The 22001-nt window shown below is 30.5% G+C and overlaps 1 protein-coding gene across 1 annotated transcript in view; it reads left to right on the top strand.

Annotated features, from left to right (window-relative positions):
• The first annotated feature begins 3739 nt into the window (after positions 1 to 3739).
• Positions 3740 to 22001, top strand: part of LOC145322191 (ras-related protein Rab-23-like) — a 202336-nt gene continuing 184074 nt past the window's right edge. Inside the window, exon 1 of the mRNA XM_080164032.1 lies at positions 3740 to 3946. The gene's annotated coding sequence lies outside the window, so the exon portion shown is untranslated. The remainder of the gene's footprint in view (positions 3947 to 22001) is intronic.

The following is a 22001-nucleotide window of genomic DNA, read 5'->3' as shown; positions in this document are numbered from 1 at the left end:
TTTTTAAAAAATTGAAAAAATAGCGTTCTGTGCAAAAAGGACTTTTTAGTGGGGAGAGGGTGGTATAAAAATACCGAGTGAAGTATATTTAGAGAAACTGCCATTTCTACATATTTCTTCTTCAAACTACCCAAAATGGTGTGCTTTCGGTTCCGCAAAATATATATAATCATCAAAAGCCACAAGAATTTAAAAGAATCTACTTGAATAACATGGTTAATAAAGTTTTCCTAATGTTATAGAGTGAGTTTAGGAGGTACGGAAAGTGTCATGTGTGACGTCATAAAAATACGTCTAAAAAGTAAGGATAAGAGGAGAAGTTAGAAAGGAAACCCCTTAGAAATATATGGATTTAAGCATTTTATAACGTCACACATGACACTTTCCGTGTATTCGCAAGTTTAGGCCAACAAGCGTTGCCAGCGACTGTAGAAAAAAAAACTTTTTAAAATTGTATTAGCTGTTATATTTGATGCAGCTACATTTCTCGCGAATATGAAACACTTTGCACTTAAGCAACTGGGAGAGTGGAGACACACCATCAAACGTCCCCCTCCCCCCTTCCTATTGAAATTGAAATCTAAATGATGAAAAACGACTTTCTCCCCCCGGAAAATTGGCAGATTAAATAGCTAATATGGTTAAAAAGGTTTCAACCTTTATATCTAACTATCTATCTACATATTTGTCTAGCCGTATTAATATCTATCATTCTTTCTTTTTATCTGGTTATACAACTGTCTAATGTCTTTAAAACTGTGTAACAATCTATCTATATACTTGTCTATTTATTCATCTATCCATCTATATATCCAACTATCTACCCATCTTTTTATCCATATGTCTATCCATCTCTCTATCCATCTTTCTATCCATATGTCTATCCATATGTCTATCCATCTCTCTATCTATCTTTCTATCCATCTTTCTATCTATCTTTCAATCCATCTTTTTATCCATATGTCTATCCATCTTTCTATCCATATGTCTATCCATCTTTCTATCCATATGTCTATCCATCTTTCTATTCATCTTTCTATCCATCTATCTTTCCAAATATCTATTCATCTTTCTATCTATATGTCTATCCATCTTTCTATCCATATGTATATCTATCTTTCTATCCATCTTTTTATCCATCTTTCTATCCATGTTTTTATCCATCTTTCTATCCATCTCTCTATCCATCTACCTATCTAACTATCTATCCATCTATCTATCTACCTATCTAACTATCTATCTATCTATTTATCTATCTATCTATCTATCTATCTATCTATCTATCTATCTATATATCTATCTATCTATCTATCTATCTATCTATCTATCTACCTATCTAACTATCTATCTATCTAGCTATCCATCTAGAACATAGACCTTAATAGACATTGACCTTAAGTTGACACTATTTAAACTAAAGTTAATATCTCAAAAGTCATTAAATTAAATTGAAATTGTTTGCCTTTTCCTTCAACGTTCATTTAGCCTACAAAACATTCTTTTCCGCTACATTTCTTTCAAGTGGTATTAAATTCAAATATAACAATATATGAAAACTTTTTATAATCTTGATTTAAATATCAATAATCTATTGTCTTTCGTTCAATTTTTTCCAGTTAACAGAACCACAGCAGCTAGGGGAGGACTGGTTAGGTCAGTTAAATAGCCTAAAACCACATAAAGACATTCATAATTATTTCCTTAAAAGTACAACAAAACAAGTACTTTTTGAGATCTTAAGCTTCAGAGAAAAAAAGCCTTAATAATTTATATTATAGGAAGGCAAAATTTCATATGTTATTGTTTAGCATTTTATATAAGTTTACTTTTAGTTTATGAAAGTTCAGGAATTTTAGATGGTTTTATGTTGATTAGGTTTGGTGATAAATTTACTTAAATTTTCAATAAATCCAATATTTTTTTCTCTATCTACGAAATCATAAGATTTATTAAATGGAATTTAAATTTATTTTGGGTCTCTTTTCTTCTTTTATTGTCCATGTTTGTAACTTTTTAATTGTTGTTTTTTTAAGAAAGTTTTATAATTACAAAGACTTCGAGTGATACTATTAAAATCCATTACGTTTGCAAATACATTGAGTGTTGTTAGCTTTTTTCTGCTATGCTTCTTATAGATATAGTTATTCTTGTTTTTGGCATTTTGAATGGAAGCTCTTTTTCCTTTGGTTAGTAGGTATTAAGAAGCTAATAGCGGGTCTTTAAAAAGTGCATTATTAAGTTATGTATGCAAATACTTTGAGTATTATTGTTAATTAGGGAACACTGGACTGTTTATTACATTAGTCCCCAAAGTTTTATAACAACGCTTTCTTATTCGTTGGCTTTATAACTTTGGGCATTTTAGTGAATTTTGATTTGTTGTTTTATTAAGTTAAGTGTTCCGTTTCAACCACTGTGCATAAATCTATCAGCTATTGTCTTATCCCTTTGGAACCCTGCCCATTTCCTATGGGTAGTTGGCACTAAGAAAGCAAATAGCGGTTCTTTAGGATGACAGTAGTTCGAAATCTCGGATTTTTTAAAACTTGTTTTGTTCCCCCCCCTTATTTTTGTGCATTAACTGGTGTTTATACAAATGCGCCAATTTCAAATCCCCTACCTAAAATTTTTTTTATAATATTTTTTATTAAAACTCAAATTAAAAAGTAGAAAGGCGGTTGACTTATCCCCCTTCCACTTTAATAATACCTAAAGGCTTCTAGGGGGCGTTGCCCCTAGTCTATCTTAAAATAAAAGCTATATCTTGCATTATTTTTTTCAATTAGGTGTTTGAACACGAATTGCATATAGTAAAAATATTTTTCTTTTTTAATTGTTATCCTAATAAGATAAAAGTTATACTTAAAAATTGTTTTAATAGTTATCATTATATTTTGCATTTTTAAAAAAACACCAAAATTGACCAAAATATGCGTATATATTTTGTACTCACTTGCGTAATTTATATTTCAGATTTTATTTACCCGTCATCTTCTTTAGAAAGTCTGATAATATTTGTGTTATTTATGCAAGAACTTAATCACAACATAAGTAGGGACCAGAAAGCGGGTATAATAATAAGCTCAAACCCCCTTCCCCCTCATCAGTATTTTCCCACCTTTCTCTCTTTCTCTCTATCTCTCTTCTTCCCAATCTCTTTCTCTCTCTCCTATTAACTCTTGAAGCTATTATAATACACACTATGCTACTAACTGTAAGAAATAGGAAACAGAGATTGACCAATGCACATTAAATCATCTCTCCCTAAAAGTTTCCAAAGTGAATTTTGTCTTTGGTAGCTGCAAAATATTGAGGAAAAACGTGGGGCTTTTGGGGAGGGGCTTTTTAAGAGCGATTTCTCGTCCGAGGGAGGTGGTTACTATTCCCAAAAATGGATATAAACCTTCCCAGGACATATCAGAAACAATATTTTAAAGGATAACTACATCGGTTCAGTGGTTAGCGAGATCCTTCGGTAAAATAATTTTTTCAGTTTTTTAAATGAATATGATTTTCAAATAAAAAAAACTGAACTAAAAATACGTTTTCTTTAACATTAATCTTTTTCCAACTTCTTTTGTTTTGTAGCCCAGTGTTAATAGGGTCCAAGAAGCTAAAAGGGGGAAATGCTTCTCTTTAATCATAACAAACTCTCCTCTCTCTCTCTCTCTCTCTCTCTCTCTCTCTCTCTCTCTCTCAGAAAATACCCGTGCACTGCGCTCTCCCTATCGTTTAAACTGTTGCTCGTCGTCCGCTTACACTCATAATACACTCTGTTAACTCAGTTACATTCGGACTCTCAACGACCGAAGCAAAGCCATCTTTACGCGCACCCACGCTCGTTTCGTCAATATTTCAAAAAAGTGATTATATAAAAATAACTAATTGAATAGTGAAAAAAGTGAAAAATAGACAAAGTGAAAGAAAAAATATTCCATTTCTTTAGGTGATTATTTCAAAAATGCATAACACAAAAATTTTACTGTGAATTCTCGTTAATTCTCATAGAAGTTGGGAAGTGAATTGAATCATTTTTTTTGTAGTATATAGAAATTTTTTTGTTATTTGCTAATCGGTTGAATAATAAAAAATTATTGAAATAAGATGGATACATTATAAAACTAATTAAATAACATTTTATGATATAACATTTAAAAAAAATATTTTGCTTTTAGTTTTCAGCAAGCCAAAAAGCAGATTGATTTCTATGTTGATTACAAAAACAGCAAATTTACTGCTATATTTATTACTAGTGGTTTAGCCAATAGCATGTAGGGGCTCTATATTCGAAAGGTTTTAGAAGATCAGATAGATATCATATGATAAATCAAATACTTAAATTTATGATGAATTAACCTGAAAACCTCTTGGTACGCATATGTAGCTTTTCTGATATTGAGAACCCAATCGGTTCAGTATTTATTGAAATCCTAAACTACAGACAAAAAAAATCTTAATACTTTTTTTTAAAAAGAAGGCTTATTTGCCTTAATAATGTTATTTATAAGATAGTAAATATGTAGTATGTTAGTTTGTACATACTACAAGTTTTTAATGAACCAGGTTTTTGGCTATTTTGGCTGGAAGTGGGAGGTACATACCAAACTCAGACCAAACTCAAAGCTACAAGTCTATTTTCAGAATGTTCAATTCTATGTACAATTGACTACTAAAAGCACAACGATGAATTGATTTAAAAATACACAAAAAGTTTTATTTCACACCTTAACGTTTAATTCAAGTTGTGATTTCTTTATTTACCCAAAAACCTATCTATACAGTAAATAGAAAGATAATTGCAGGTAGGGAGGGGACATAGGGCTGTTTATTACATTAGTCTCCAGAGTCTTGTAATAACTTTTTCTTTCTCGTTGGCAATGTTGGGGACTTTTATTGAATTTAGTTCATTTAGTTATGTCCAATTATTTTAACCCCAGAATTGTAATCTACAGAAGGGGCAATTTTGTGTATAAATAATGGGAATGTTCATAGACTTATCGGCAATTGTCTTATCCCTTTAGATCCCTGGATAATTTTGTCTATTAGAAGCGCAACAATAAAACAGCCTAAAACCTTTATTAGTACAAAGATTATTTATATCTTCACTATTGTTAAAATCTTACTGAACAAACGAACACAAACACATCCTGTTACTTACAAGAATTTACAATACAAAATACAACCAATACTATCATAAAAATTACGCAATTTGAGGTTTATTTATTGTTTAAAAATGTACGCTTTTAAACTGCAATTTAGTGTAGTTTTATATTGAGAAAAAACTATTGTTATTTTATAGTTTTTCCTGTATTTATTGTATTTTAAGTAAAACAATTTTCCTGTGAAACTATAGAGTTGTTATTTTATCAAAATATGACCATAATAATGGTGACATGTCGGGGAAAGACCAATAGGGAAATCTCTTTGGGACGTATCTAAAGGGATGGCCGATAAGTTGATGCGCATACCCAATGATGATACATAAAAATGAAATTGTAGTTTACAATTTGTAATTGAAACGTTTGGATACTCAACTTAATTAACCAACCAATCAAAATAATTCAATAATACTTATCTCTTTCATCGTATTATAAACAGCTTTCCTCAGGGTTAAAAACTGGTTTTAATCTTAGGATTGTACATCTTTATATTCGTAGAAAGCTGGATATAATACGATGCCAGACATAGTTTTTTTTTATATGGATGAGAACCGGTTCCTATCCACCGGATTCGAATGTTGTTAGGCCAACGAATAAGAGAACGTTATCATAGAACTTTGGGGATTGGTATAATGTCCCCTCTATGGGTCCTTTATTAAATTCTATTTTGGCATATTGACAAGATGGCAGTTTAGACCACTCTGTACAATTTTACACATGGGTCGTAAAAAGCTACCAAAGACCCTTATTTAGATTTCGATAACAAAATTCAAATAAGACAATAAAGATGATAAGGTATAAATCTTTTAAGATCCAACAATTAACATGAAAAATGTTGTCATTTTACATAAATTAATTCAAAGTTTTTTTTACTTGTACTGGATATTCAGAAAATTTTGAATATATTTCACTATTATTAATTAATTTATTTAAAACTTTACCCTTAAATAGCACATTTAAGCTATTTGATAGGGATGCTAATTTATGTTAATATCCATTCATTTCAGCCATATTTGCCAAAAATTTAAATTGATGGACTAAATACTCAACAACGGGATAAATTAAGAAAATTTGATAGATAGATATATAATTAAAGTATCATATAATACATGTTGACAAAGTGTTTTGTTTATTTTTCTGATGATTCTTATTTTGGACAAACTTATCTTTTGAGTCATAGCTAAAGAAATGTATATATTATTATTTGGATCTTACACTAGATTTACATATTTGTTTTCTAATAAAGTAAAACTCGCAGTGGGCTAAAATAACGATTTCCCCCTTCCACCCCAGTAACCCTATCCCCTTCCCTCCTACTGGATGAAAGAACTAACTAATAAACGAGATCCAGTTTAGCAACCTAAATTAACAACAATTTTCCTCATTTCATAATATCCACGTATATGTATTCTACATCCATTGCTAAAGAGTACTTAATTTTTGGTTATAAAGTTATTACAGAGAGTATAGCTTTTTTTTAAATTTCTGAAATTCTGAAAAAGATAAGATTATTGATTAACCTCACTAGCGGATTATCTTTGCTTATACGAGTGAATTAGCTTGTTTGATTTAATACTTCGATTTTTATTGAAACTTTAATTTTTACATGAGAACAACAAAAGTAAAACAATAAAGAAAGCATGATTACGTGCTAGGATAACTTAATCTACTGTTACAGGCTTTTTTATCCTCTGTTGTTGTTTAAAGAAAAAATGTAACAATTCAATTTTAATTTTTTCATCTTTTTTGCATTAAAAAACATATATTACCCCTTCACTCTTTTCCTTTTATCTCATCTCCTTTTTGTAAAATTCCAACACAGTGAAATTTTGTAGATTTATTCAAATAATAAAACTATTTAAAATCTGGGATCTAAAGGGATAATACAATGTTCAAGAAATTGATGTACATCCCCAGAGATGATATACAAAATTGCCCCATCCATAAATTACAATTAGAGGTTGAAACGTTTGGACATAAAATTAATGAACCAACCTATCAAAATTCAATAATATTCCCCATAATTGTTGATCCAACATATTATAAAACTTTGGGGTCTAGTGTAATAAACAGCGGATATCAATCGTTTTCGAAGCCATACATGAAATAATAGTTATTTCTCGTATTCATTCCTATCCGGTGGATAGGAACCGGTTCTCATCCATACGAAAAAACTATGTCTAGCATCGTATTATATCCAGCTTTCTACGAATATAAAAATGTACAATAAAAAATACGATGAAAGAAATAACTATTCTTTCATCGTATTATAAACGGCTTTCCGCGGATATAGAATGTACAATTATAAGATTAAAACCAGTTTGTTTAGCCCCGAGGTGCCTAAACAAACTGGTTTTAATCTTATGATTGTACATTTTTATATTCGTAGAAAGCTGGATATAATAGGATGCTAGACATAGTTTTTTTTTCGTATGGATGAGAACCGGTTCCTATCCATCGGATTCAAATGAATACGAGAAAAAAATACTTGTATTTTGCTATAGTGCCTTTTATTTCCTTCATTTTCCCTCTAGGGCAGCTTTTTTTCTCCACCCCCCTTCGTAAGATGTGAACTTTTTGAGCTGGGGAGAGCGGAAAAAACGTATTTTCTTTGAAAAGGTGAAATTTGCATTATTGAATTCTCACGTTTGTGTTTATGTTTTATACAGCGAAGCTTCTCTATAATTGTACACTGCACTGGAAATAGTTAAATAAGATAGACTGGATAAGCGTTCATCCTTTTATATATAGTAGTAAGGTGATTTTGTTTAAAGCAAAAGATCTTTGAGAATGCTGGTCTAAAAATGGCTTATACTTTTGAAGGAAATGTCTTAGGGTAGTTTTAGATTATATTTCTGACCTCCTCTGGAGGCTAGTGTTAAAGCAGCTAGTTGTTTATAAAGTGTTTGAGACAAAACGATAAGTAAACCTATTTGGGACAAATGTAGACTTATGTGAAGTTGCATTAATCATTTAATATGATTCCTATAAAAAAATGACGTCATATTGGTCTATCATAGGTCAATTATAATGTATACTGGCCTGCCATTGGTAATTTAGTTTGTGTTTTGGCCTATCATTGGTCGTTTGTATTGTATGATGTCATTTTTGTAGGCACTATAACGAGCTTCGATTCCTTTTGTATGGATTTTTTCATTCTTGTTTTTAATTCAATTACAATGCATACTTCATTTTTTTTTGTATAGCACTAAATGTTTTCATTTGAAGAAAGTCATTAAATTATGCCAAGTTTAAGTGGGGTCAATTTTCATATTCTTAATCAAATGTTTGATAAGCTTTCCAAATCAGAGAAAAAGAGAGGGGACAATGGGCTGTTTATTACACTGGTCCACAAAGTTTTAATAATAACTTTTTCATCATCGATGGCTTAACAATATTGGGGACTTAAGTGAATTTTGATTGTTCGAAGTTAAAGTTAAAGAATTAAATACAAAACATGTACCTAAGAAAACGAAACTTAAAATATGTCGAATTTTATAAAAAGCATAATCTAATCTAAAAAATTGCTTATATTAATCAAAGTTTATTATGTAGAATTAGAAACACTAATCAAAACAAATATTAAAATGCCGAGTCCATATTTGTATGTCTATTGCATACGCGCTAAGATTGATTTAGATTTATACTCTGTAGCTAGAGAGAAGAATGATTAATAAAGTAACCAAACCTTCTCAGGGAGGAAGGGAGATGACAATGGTCAATTAATACACAAAAACAAGGTTGCTTAAACTTTTATTTCACTTTTGTGTGCTTTATATAGTTTAGGTTAGGTCGGAGAGCCCCGGAAGGTTAAAGTTCATAGTAGGATAGCGATTTTTTAGATTTATGATGAGGTATTCTATGGTCCATTCATTGTTTTATGGAGAATACCAAAATTTTTATATCATTAATAATTAGTATTCCCTATAAATCGTTTTATTCTTTTATCTTTCAATCAAATATCTAATAAAATCATGAATCTTAAACGCATTGTCCAATAAAGTAAGCAATATTGCATTGTCCTATTCCTTTATCCCTGAAACCTTTTACTCTTTATGCCAAAAACTGGATCGATTAAGCTGATCCCGGTGTTAGAGACGGGATAAATGAATGGATAAGTTTTATTATTATTATTATTAATGTTATACATAGATGCATTGTTAGATAACTTATATTCATTGGGTTTCATTCAAAAATTGATAATTTAATTAGTATTAATATAATGTTAAAACTTTAAGAATTTGCATGCTATTTTTAAATGGATTATTTCGAACGAAAACATAGCTTAAAACCATCCCAAGACGTACATCAAAAATAGATAGCCTAAACTGTGAAGCTTCCCTAAATTGGAGAACTAAATGAGATCAGTAGTTATCGAAATCTTAAGCTAAAGACAAGTTATAACTTACTACTTTATATCATAGGAAATCCAATTTTTGTTTTGTTTTTATATTTATTCCTTTTTTCCGCATAAACTTAATTCTGATGTTAACGGAATATATAAGGTCAGTTTATGATTTTTTTATTTCCTTAAAATCATTAATTGATTTATTACTTTATTTTTTTAGAATATATAAGCTATTTTGTTTGTAGCAAAGGATATTTTGATATGGTTCTCCTTTACTGTAAAGCTTATTATAGGTCCAGGGAAGGTGTTTAACTATTTTTAGGGATGATATCTTCACCCTTCTAATAAAAGATGACCCCTCCCCCTAAAACAAATTTTTATTTTCTATTGAAAAATCAAATTTAAAATGGGGGAGGTGGATTTTCCCCCCTTCCTAACTTGAGAGCTCCTACTAATCATTTTTAAGCTTCGCTATATGTAGACAATTGACTATTATTGTCCTTGTTTTTACTTTTACTTTTTTACTTTAAACACCCAGCTGCATTGTCGGGCGCTAGACTGGAATAATTTGATAAATACAAAAATACTGCATTTATAATACTGTAACATTTAAGTTATTATCAAATTTAAAATTTAAGAATCATGCTAATTTTGACGTTAATATGTAATAAATTAACTTTTCTGTCAAAATAAATAATTGTACAGGGATATAAAGGGATAAGACAGTGGCTGGTAAATTGATGAGCATCCCTAATGATTATACACAAAATTACCCCTCCTGTAGATTTCAATTAGTGTTTGAAACGTTTGAATACTCAACTTAATAAACCAACCAATTAAAAGTCAAAAATATTCCCTAAAGTTGTTAGCCAACGTATAAAAAACGTTGAGGACTACTTCAATAAACAGCCCAATGCCCCCACCCTTCCTTGATAATTGTACCATCTCTATAAAAAAAATTATTATCATTTTGATATGAATCTATCCTAAATCTTAATCTTAAGCTTTAAAGAATGTTTTATATAAATAATTAAAATACAAACATTTCAACAGAAATTTAAAAATTCAAAGTTTTCTAAATTGTAAAATTGGATTATGTAGTTTGTCACGCAATTAAAGGGAGACTCCCAAGTTAGTACCCAAAGTTTTTTAATAATGTTTTCTTATCGGTCGGATTAACAACTTTGGGGACTTTCCTTGATTTTTGATTGGTTTGTTCATTAAGTTTAAAAGCTAACCGTTTTAATTACTAACTGTCCCTTTGGTCGATTGATATTATTATTTGAAATGTTTGAACACTGCTAGCCTGAAGCAACCAATCAAGATTTTTAAAAAGTACCCAAAGTTTAAGGCCAACTAATTAGAGATTGTATTTTTGAAACTTTGGTTTCCAGTACAACTAACCTTAATTTTAGTAGATTATTCATTAAATCTAATCTAAATTTCAGTTAGTTGTTACAGTCGTACAGACAGACAGACATACGGAGAGACCTTAGTTACAGAATTGCTTTGCTACTTATCAATTAAACAGAAGTATACTAGTTTCCCTTTTAAAAAGAATTATCAAAGCAATTAGAGAAAGCTTGGAGCAATTAAGCAATGAATAATTTTATTCATAACTATTTTAATTGTTGTAAAACATGGAAAGTTTATATAAAATAAAACTGAATAATCAATGCTTATTGAAAAGTATAGGCTTTTCGCCTAAAAATAACTTCACCATTATTACCAATAATAATCTAAAACATTCTTTTAATATCCTTTCGTTTCTGATTTTATTTTTGTCCTTTACTACTGCACAAACTACTGATTTATTTCTCATTTTATGGAGGCTTTACATAAGTCACATGATTTTGTTGACTATTTTTTAAGGTTTAAGTGCTTTAACTTATTTTCTGCCTAAATGTATTTGATAAAAGCACTTAATTTAAATAGCATATAATTATAAGTCAAAAAGGCAAAAAGAATGATTTGAAGAAAAAAATCTTCAAAAATTGACCTATTAATCTTTGATATAAATTTTAAAGATTTTCCCGCCCTGCAAAATTCATGGGTGTTCAAATTTCTGTGTGTGTTTGTGTGTGTGTGTGTGAGTGTGTGTGGTTCATCCTTCTTCCACCTTTTCTTCCGTTTTACTTCCCCTCCTCCACTTCCTACCCACGTTACACACGTAACTTTATTAAAAATCCAGGTATGATAGGATAATTCTATCATCATTTAACAAATGACACAAAGTTAGTAAAAAAGCACATACTTAAGTGCCTATAAAATATAATAGGGTAGAAAAAATAGCCTAAAACAATCATATGACCTGTCTGAAGCTTCCCAAAAATGGATAACTTAATCAGTTTAGTAGTTAACGAAAAGAACCTTACTACTTTATATTATCTATAATACAATGTAGAATGATGTCTGTCCGTCCGTCTGTCTGTCTGTCCGTCTGTCCTTCCCTTAAGATCTCGGTAACCACTGAATTGATTGGATTCTACTCTTCAGGGAATATACCTACTGGTCCTGTGGTGGTTTTAGGCTATTTTCTTGGGGGGTGGGACACCCCCAACCCCCCCCCCAAAAAAAAACAAAAAAATCCCCCCCATTTTTTTTGCTGAAGATTTCCTTAGTCCTTTTACGAATTTCGCCAAAAAAAATTTTTGATCACATCTTGGGTCAAAGCCCCTAGAGGCTAGGGGCGAAGCCGCTAGTACTTTATATTATATTTATATTATAAGATTGATAAAAAGCACCTTTTCTAAAACTTTTTTCTTGTTTACCTATCTTGTACATTATACTAGATTACACAGACGCGCACACAATTTTGCACAGTTACTCACATACAGACCTATGCAAATACACACACACATACATACAGACCTATGCAAACAAACACACACACACATACAGACCTATGCCAACAAACACACACACACATACAGACCTATGCAAACAGACACACACACAAATTATGCAGGCGTGATCTTTTGATTTGGGTCAGATTTCCTTCAAATTTCGCTAGATAACAATATATGGGGTGTTGCAAAAAGTTCGCAAATAATTCGCGCATTTTTTTGCAATATTGAAAACAATCAATTTTACTACGATGTATATTATAGGTAGGAATATTTCATTAAAAAATCTTTTTCTTCCAATCAAAAAGATTTAAAAAAAGCTTAATATAGTTCGTTTAAATTAAGAAATGTATCAATTTTTTCTCAATAATGATTACTTTTTAGTTTTTACTATTGTTTTTTAATTAAAGGGAAACAAATCGTTTCACAAGAAAAATTTTCCATTTAGGGTTGGTCCAAATAGCTTAAAACCTGCTCTACATTGGCTTTGCAAAGACTTCAAGAACGATTTTTCCAGCCCTTTAGAGACAATAAAATTGGGACATTGGGCTTTTTATTACACTGGTCCCACAAGGCACAAGTTTTATGATAACTTTTTCTTATTGATGGGTCAACAACTATGGGGACTTTTATTGAATTTGATTGATTGGTTCTTTAAGTGTCCAAACATTTCAAGCACTCATTGTAATCTTTAAAATGGATGATTGTGTGTATAATCATTGAGGCTGTAAATTAATTTATCGACCATTGTCTTATCCCTTTAGATCCTTGCATTTAAGACATATATAGATACATACATGTAAACATCCAGATGCTTTAGGTTCTTGGATTTTTCGCAATTGTAAACTTTTGCTATTTTGATTTAGCATAATCCAATATGTGAGTGCTCACAAGATTTTAGGGTGGGAAGAACATCAAACATTTTGTAGTCAGGAATTTCAGCAAACTTCTGGTTACTTAAGTGGTTACTTTCTTTAAAAAATAAAAGAATTTAGGCTGTATGTATACATTCTAATACAGTAGATAGTATTGGTTCTAGTACATGTAGCCACGTCTCATTAATCATTTACATAAAATTTAAAAGAATTATAATTATGACATTCTTACTAAAGTTTTAAGTTGAAATATTCTGTTCAGTAAAAGTTTTAGTAAATTGATTCTAATAACACTTATTTCTATATCTTTAATGAAAAGTTCAACTAAAAAACAATAATTTTTGTCGTAGGTCGATAAATATTAAAGTTTATTTTTTAATATTTAGTATGGAGTTAAGATTCATAAATCAATTAGATTAAGTAAACTAATTAAAAGATCTATAATGAAACAAGGTTCATTTCATAGTCTTATTTAGTAGATTTGTAGACAGTAATAGTAGACAGTAATACATTGAAATTCCCCTAAATTTTCTATGTGTATGATCCAAAGAGGGATAGGACAAATGCCAGTAAAATTAATCTACTTCCCTTTATCTTCACACTAATATGTATTACTAAAGCTATGAATCTATAACATTGGGGGAAGGTAAATTCATCGTCCATTGTCTTATCCCCTATATCCCTGTAGCTTGCACCTTTTGCGTGACAGGGTGGGTACAGGAAAGTGTACACTCCACATAGGGCACTATGAAAAAGATGAGTATTTTTATGGAAAATAAAAATTAGTGGCTTCGCCTCTAGCCAAATATTTTAAATATTCTTCTCTTATGTCAGCTCTTCCCCCCAAGGAAAGTTCAACCTCCAGATCAAAAACCATCCTTAGTCAATTTTACACTCTAAAAAGCACAAAGAAATAACGCAAAAGCTCCAAGGGTTATCTTTTGTTTCATAACCTTAGAATAAAAACTATCTTGAAACGCAATAAATTACGTCTCTTAGGAAATGACGGGTTCAGATCCCTAGAATTGAAATTGACAAAAAAAACTTTACCTTGCTTATTATTTTATTGTGCATTACTTTTTTCCACAGTTTGAAAAAGATGAAGAGAAAAAGACTTAAAATTTTCAAAGAGAAAGTTCCTTTTTACTTCCATATTTGGGGAAGGATGGAGTAGGGGATGATTTTGAGTAAGCTCAAAAATTTGCTCATATTTGTAAATATAAGATTTTGAAAAATCATTATCAATTTGTAATTTATTGTTAATAAAGCCAGAAATAACGTTTTAAGAGAACTTTTTTCGACCCGTGAAAATTTTAGAGGATAAATATTTTAATACAAAAACAATTTAGTAATTAAAGTAAGATTATTACCTAAAATCTGATACTTGTTATTAAAAATTATTACAATTCTTTGTTGTTCTATGAATCTAAATTTATTTTAAATATGTCTAAACACACAAAAAGCGTGTCTTCCCTTCAATTAATTCAGAAATGCCGCAGGGAATAGGGATACTAAGTAAAGAAATTTTGTAGTATTTTAACTTTTCGCAAAAAAAAGTTATATATTGCATCGTATCATAAACAGCTTTTTGCATGAAATGAAAATGAAAATTTAACAATTTTTTTTAGAACCGATGGGCTAAAGGCCTAGGCTAAGAAAACTAGTATTAAAATTATGATTTTTATTTAAAAATTCATAAAAAATTGACTATAATACGATGTGATATATGATTTCTCAGTATAGCTTAGAACTTGTAATCCAGTGCAGTGGATATCGTTTACAAAGCCATACTGGCAAGTAATATAAAACTGTTGTTTTACTATAACATTTTTTTTTATCTGGTTGCATATCCCCTATCCGTGGAGAAGGCAGGGTGAAAATGAAGGAGTGGTGGGATAAATTTATTAATTTATACATCAATTTTATTTTAATTAGAGTATTTACTCTCAGTAATTATATACACTGGGACCCAGGGAAGATAAAAAAGATTCATTTGGGATTTTAATCATCAGGGTGGGGGGGGGGGGCATTTGACTGTATATTACACAAGTCCCCAAATTTTTTTTTTATAACGTTTTCTTATTCGTGTCTTTACAACTTCTATTGAAATTTATTTGGTTGGTTCATTAAGTTGAGTGTTCAATTGGAGTAATATTGTGTAACATCATTTGGGGATGTACATCAATTTTTGGCCATTTTCTTATCCCTTTAGATCCCTGAGATAAAAAAGATACATTTGTGATTTTAATTACTTTGATATAGAGGGCGCGGTTCCTCTTAATTACAAGCTTTCATTTCCCCTCTTTATTCCAATTTTATAATTTATTTTGTATAAAATGAAAATATTTGAACATTATAATTTTTTTAAAAACTTTAGTTCATTAAACTCAAAACAAGACTGTTGTAATTATATCAATATTTTATTTTAGATATGAAAAGTAAAGAAATTTTGGGAAGAAGAAGGTATTTTTTTCGGAGGGGGGGTTCGACCAGCCTCCATTTTTTGGGAGATAGAGAATTTTTATTCTAGGTTTGATTTGTATTATGAGGATGGTGTTACCCTCCCCAAAAATAGTAACAAATGAACCTTCTTAAGACCTATGAGAAGATACATTGTAAAGAAGAATCATATTGAATCTGTGGTTATAGAGATCCTTTTATACAAACAGACAGAGTTCATGTTACTTTTATTTCGGTAAATGTAAATAGCATATATAATTTAAGGCAATATTGCAAGTAGACATTATGTAAGCCATAAATTTTCTTATGCTAGGCCAAATAGTATGCATGTCGACAGACTTTGAAATAATTTTGTAATCAAATACTATTAATTTTTGAATAAATATATGTCAAGATATGTCACAGGGAGGGAACAGTCAATAGCGCTTAAATAAATATCTACGTCATTCCATCAATATTCCTATGCTCCAAAAGGCAGAACTTCAAAAAAAATTAGTGGTGTGCATAGGTATTTTTTGTCCATTGTCTTATCCCTTAATATCCCTGAAATTTACCAACTTTTGCATTTTCATTTGTCCAACTTTCCTTTTCTTTTAGCTGGTGTGCACTCACTTCCGCATTGTTTTTCATTCCAGGGATCTAAAGGGATAAGACAATGGCTAATAAATTAATGTACATACAAATGATGATACACAAAACTACCCCTTCTGTAGATTACAATCAGTGGTTAAAACGTTTGGACACTCAACTTGACAAAAATGCACTTGTAAATTCCCAAAGTTTGTAAACCGATTAAAATCCGTTTGATTAGAACCGGTTCTTATCTATACTGAAAGATCATGTATTGCATCGTATTTCAAACAATTTTCAACAAATAATGAAATAAAAATCCTAAAATTGACACCTGTTTTGTTAGACCTTCGGACACTCGGGTCTAACAAAACAGGTTTCATTCCTATAATTTTTCATTTTTATATCAGCGGGAAGCTGTCTATAATACGATGTGATAAATAACTATTATGTACGGAGAGGAGGGCACATTTTCTTTAATTGGTCCAATCTCCGTATGTGTATAATTATTTTCATTCAATAGTTTCGCAATCATATATCGGTTGTTTGTCTATACATTTTTTCCAATATGTTGGCATTTAAAACAACACAAGAAAGTATTGTATTCATTTTTTGTGATTTATTTAAAAATACAATCCAAGATTGAAAATTGTATACCTTTTTTCCATCTAATGGGTTATTAAGTTGTTAAACACACTTTTTTAAAAACAGATTTTAAGAAATAAAACAAAAAACCCTATTTTTTTACTAAAGTAAAAATAAACAATAAAATTGTACTGAAAACAATTTATTTTATCATCAATTACACGTTTTCTTCACTAAAGTTTTATGGATCAATTGGGGAATACGCATGGAGATCTTTTTTTGAAATCTTATAGGGTGTTTACGGCCAAACGGCAGAACATGACTCGATTATGCACAGAGGTTGAACGACTAAAGAAAACGCGCGAAAAATAAAACTGTATTAGGCTACGAAAAGCCTATTCAGTTTCCATCAAAAAGACTTTTTTTCGTATAACCGACTTGGTCCAAAATTTCTTGTAGTTAACCATTGTAGGTACAAGAAATTGTTGTACAATAATAATAGTGATAAAACAAGTACAATTATGTTCAGAAATAGTGCAGCAATAACAAGATATTTAACCTTCATTAAAATTCCCTTTTTAGTTCATTGAAAGAATGGATTTATTATTACTTGGATCTTACACCAGATTATCATGTACGCTAATTAAGTGAAACTTGAAGCTAGCTAAAATAATAACCCATCCCATACACCCACTTCACCCCATCCTCTGGATGAACAAACTGACCAATAAGTGATATCCATGTTAGCAACCTAAATTGACGACAATTTTTCCTCTGTCATAATATCCACGAATATTCTACATAAATTAGTATTGGACAATAATTGTCAAAAAATCACAAAATAGGACGTTAAAAAAACGGTCAGACGATGGACATACAACCACATTCTAATTATAGAATATTAGGGCTGATAATAATAATGTACAATTTTTCTATTCTTTAAAAACTGCCTTAAGGTATGAAGTCATTATAACAGCAATTATTAAAATAACGTACAAAAAACTTTGACCAATATTTTTAGATTTTTGGATAATTTTAGATCTAAATCCAATAATGTTATAATGCATATTCCAGTATAACTTCCAAACTGTTCAATATTTGCAGGATTAGAACTGGTCCTCAGTCATATTTCAAAAATCATGTATCGAATTACCTTGCGTTGCCCGGGCCTTCGGCCCCTCGGGGCTAAAAAAACTGGTTTTAATCTTATAATTTCTAATTTTGATATTCTGGAAAGCTGTCTATGATACTATTTATAAAGTTATCAAAAAAAAACTTTTGTCACTTTTAATTGTGAAAGATTCTAAACCATTAATTTGAAAGCGTTTTTCTTGTTTTAATTTACCGTACTAAAAAAGACAATGGCTTATATAAGATTGAACTAAAAAGCAAAACAATGGCCGACAATCAATCAATGTCCTTTTCGCGTAATATATTGATGAAAATTTATGTCATAATATTTTTTTCGCGGTGAATTTTCTCATGGATTTCTCTAGAGTGCCACCTTGCTGCCACCATAGGGGATTATTATTTTGTTTTCACATACAAGAACATATTTATTCATCATTTTTCAGGGTGGGAGGAGTGGCAATGGCGCTGAAATCAATCCAACCCCTTTTTTACCCCCAATATAAATTATCCATGTTACCAATAGGAGACTTTTCAGGGATCTAAAGAGATTAGACAATGGCCAATAAATTGATGTACATCCCTAATGATGATACACAAAATTTCCTCTTCTGTAGATTAAAATTAGAGGTTGAAAAGTTTAATTTAACCAATCAAAATTCACTGAAGTCCCCAAAATTGTTAATCAACAAATAAGAAAAAAATATTCTAAAACTATTGGGACTAGTGTAATAAACAGCCTATTTTCCCCTGTGGCTCTGAGAATTTTACAAATTACAATTTTTAGTGGATTTATATCATTTGTCCTTTCCCTGGCATCCTTGTATCCTACTCTTTTTCAAATCACACTTTGTTTTATATTATACCAGGGAAAAAGAAATTTATTACTTGCCGGGAAATTTTGCCTATAAATCTAGAATGGTTAAATCTACAGGCATTATTTAATAATTTGCATATTTTTGCTGTCTTGTTCTGTTGATTAGATTTAAATAAATGAATAGTTATTTCTTTCATTGTATTATAAACCGCTTTCCGCGGATATAGAATGTACAATTATAAGATTGAAACTAGTTTTAATCTTATGATTGTACATTTCTATATTCGTAGAAAGCTGGATATAATACGATAGTAGACATAGTTTTTTCGTATGGATGAGAACCGGTTCCTATCCACCGAATTCGAATGAATACGAGAAATGAATTTTACTATATTTTTGAGAAACAAAATGTATCGGGGATTAGAATAAAATTGGATACTACTTATATGTGAGTAGTATCAGATCATTTTGTATACTCAGATCTAAAATAAATTGAATAACATACTTTATAAGAAGTGTATTACTTTTTTCTCATGTCTTTAATAAAATGCATATGACAGAAATTTGCCACTAAAATGTTCACAATTTTTCTCTACTTTTTTGTGTCTCTTTATTTTTCAGGGATCTAAAGGGATCAGAGAATGGTCATTAAATTGATATATATCCCTAATGATGATACACAATAGTTACTCCTTCTGTAGATTAAAATTACTGGCTGAAACATTTGGACAAACAACTTAATGAACCAATCAATCAAAATTCAACAAGTCCCCAAAGTAGTCAAATCAATGAATAAGAAAATATTATTATAAAACTATGGGGACTAGTGTAATAAACAGCCCAATGTCCCCTCTATCTCTGTTTATTTTGTCTTTGGCTGGTGGCTAGTGGTTGGACGGTAAGGTAGGGGAAATTATTGAATTGATTGTTTTAAAATTCAGTGTGTGTGTGTGTATCACTCTAAAAAATAACATATTGAATTGATTACTTGTAAATATATAGTCACAATTGTTTTCATGAAAAATATTGGTTTGCAGACCTTTCAAATAAAAACTTCATATTTTGGAAAGATCACCTACTTTCAATTGTAGTTTTAAAAATTGCGTTTGTGGTCATTTTTAGGGGCGATTTTTTTGGAAGGGGGATGGTACCCATCCCTAAAATATATATCAACCTATTCATGACCTATGTGAAGCTATCCTGTAAAGAGGAAACAAATCGTTTCAGTGGTTAGCGAGATCCTTCGATGTACATAGACAGACACACAGACAGAAAGAAATGCTCTTACTTTATTTTAAGAACTAGCGTTTTGCCCCTAGCCTCTAGGGGCTTTGCCCCAAGAGGTAATACAAAAATTTTTTTGGGCGAAAAACGTAAAGGACCAAGGAAATCTTCTACAAAAAAAAGGGGGGGGGATTTTTTGTTTTTGGGGGGGTTGGGGGTGTCCCACCTCCGAAGAAAATAGCCTAAAACCACCACAGGACCAGTAGGTATATTCCCTGAAGAGTAGAATCCGATCGGTTCAGTGGTTACCGAGATCTTAAGGGACGGATGGACGGACAGACAGACAGACGGACGGACTGACGGACAGACAGACAGACAGACAGACATCGTTCTACTTTGTATTATAGATAACATTTTACAGTGTAAGAGAAAAAAACTATAAAAATTTGCCTGACAGTTTTTTAACTCTTCAATCAAAATGGACTTTTAACTGCATTACTTTAAACTTTTTTCTCTCATGAATAGAATATCATTTTATAACTTTTAATTGTTTTCGAAAATTTAGAAGGTGAATATGTTACTATTAATCTCTAAAATAACCTGACTAATCTAATTGTGTTTTATTGAGAAGATTATATAATTCCGGTAAGAAAATCTAAATTAGATACACTTTAATCTAATCGTTACCATTTGCTTATTTAAGAGGTTATAATTTTCAACATAGCATTAAAATCTGTACCCTGTAGACTAAAATCTTTGGTTGAAAGTTTAGACATTGCTTTCTCAAACCAACCCTTACCTCTCTGTATTAGTAGTCTCATATTTTTTTTGTTTTTTTGGCATAATTTACATTTCCCTGAATCCCTGAGATTATTTTAATGCACATATTAACGCGCGTGAAATATATTTATCCCTTGTCGCGCCTTGCACTGTGCGTGCACACACACACAAATGCACACAACTAAAAGGACTGTACGTTTTTTTTAAAATCTTATTTACATACACACCATTTTACATATGGATATAGAATATACGTGGATATCATACCAGAGAAAAAATATTGTCAATTCAGGGACATCATTTATTGGTCACTTTATTCATCCAGTAGGAGGGGAGGGGGTGGGATAAAGGGGTGGATCGTTATTTGATTCAGCTACAAGTTTCACTTCATTTGAGTATATGATTATCTGGTGTAGGATCCAAGTAATAATAAATTCATTATTTACAGCTAATACTTAGAGAATCCATCAATTTAAAGGTTTAAAAGCTCTGAATAAATATTAAACATAGCATTATAGCAGTTTTGAGATCTTAGTTGTCATACATAATAAAATGAATTAATTTTAATGTATACAGTCTTGAACTCATTTATATACTGATGGCTAATTAATTGTGAGGTAGGGTAACCATGTAATCTAGATAAAGTGTCCAAACAATTCCGCAAATTCATCACATTATCAAATCCGCAAAACTTCAAACTATTACAACAGCACAAACTGCCCCTTACCTCTTGATTTACTCTAATCATTAGACAACACTTCATATTGATTTACTCATTATATTTCGATTATATAACAATATGCAGACTTAATAATATGCGGAATTAAAGGCACACCTATAGATAATAAGGAAGTATATTTAACCTTAAATTATTTTAGCTCGTTAAAAATAGAGTACCTATCGATATATAATACTGATTTGCCGATCTTATGAAAGTGTACTTTTGTATGCTAAAGTTAAAAAAAAGATTGCCATATATCCTGACAAGTGAGATTCAAATAAACAAGGATGACAACATCCATAAAAGCGAAGCACTGAAACGGTAGGACAAACGGACATTAACACTTATATATTGTCAGAACTAAATAATCAGAATATAAATATATAAGACTCGAAGCAAAATTCTAAGTAAATTTGTTGAAAAACTGCTTTATACATAATAATGTTTATGGACATACCTACATTTTTAGGACTTGATTATAGAGTTGC

Source organism: Acartia tonsa, chromosome 6 (genome assembly GCF_053477335.1).
Source record: "Acartia tonsa isolate MP-2025a chromosome 6, ASM5347733v1, whole genome shotgun sequence".
In the NCBI taxonomy this organism is placed as follows: domain Eukaryota; kingdom Metazoa; phylum Arthropoda; class Copepoda; order Calanoida; family Acartiidae; genus Acartia; species Acartia tonsa.
The sequence above is the reverse complement of the archived record's forward strand: the minus strand, read 5'-3'. Positions and strand labels throughout refer to the sequence as shown.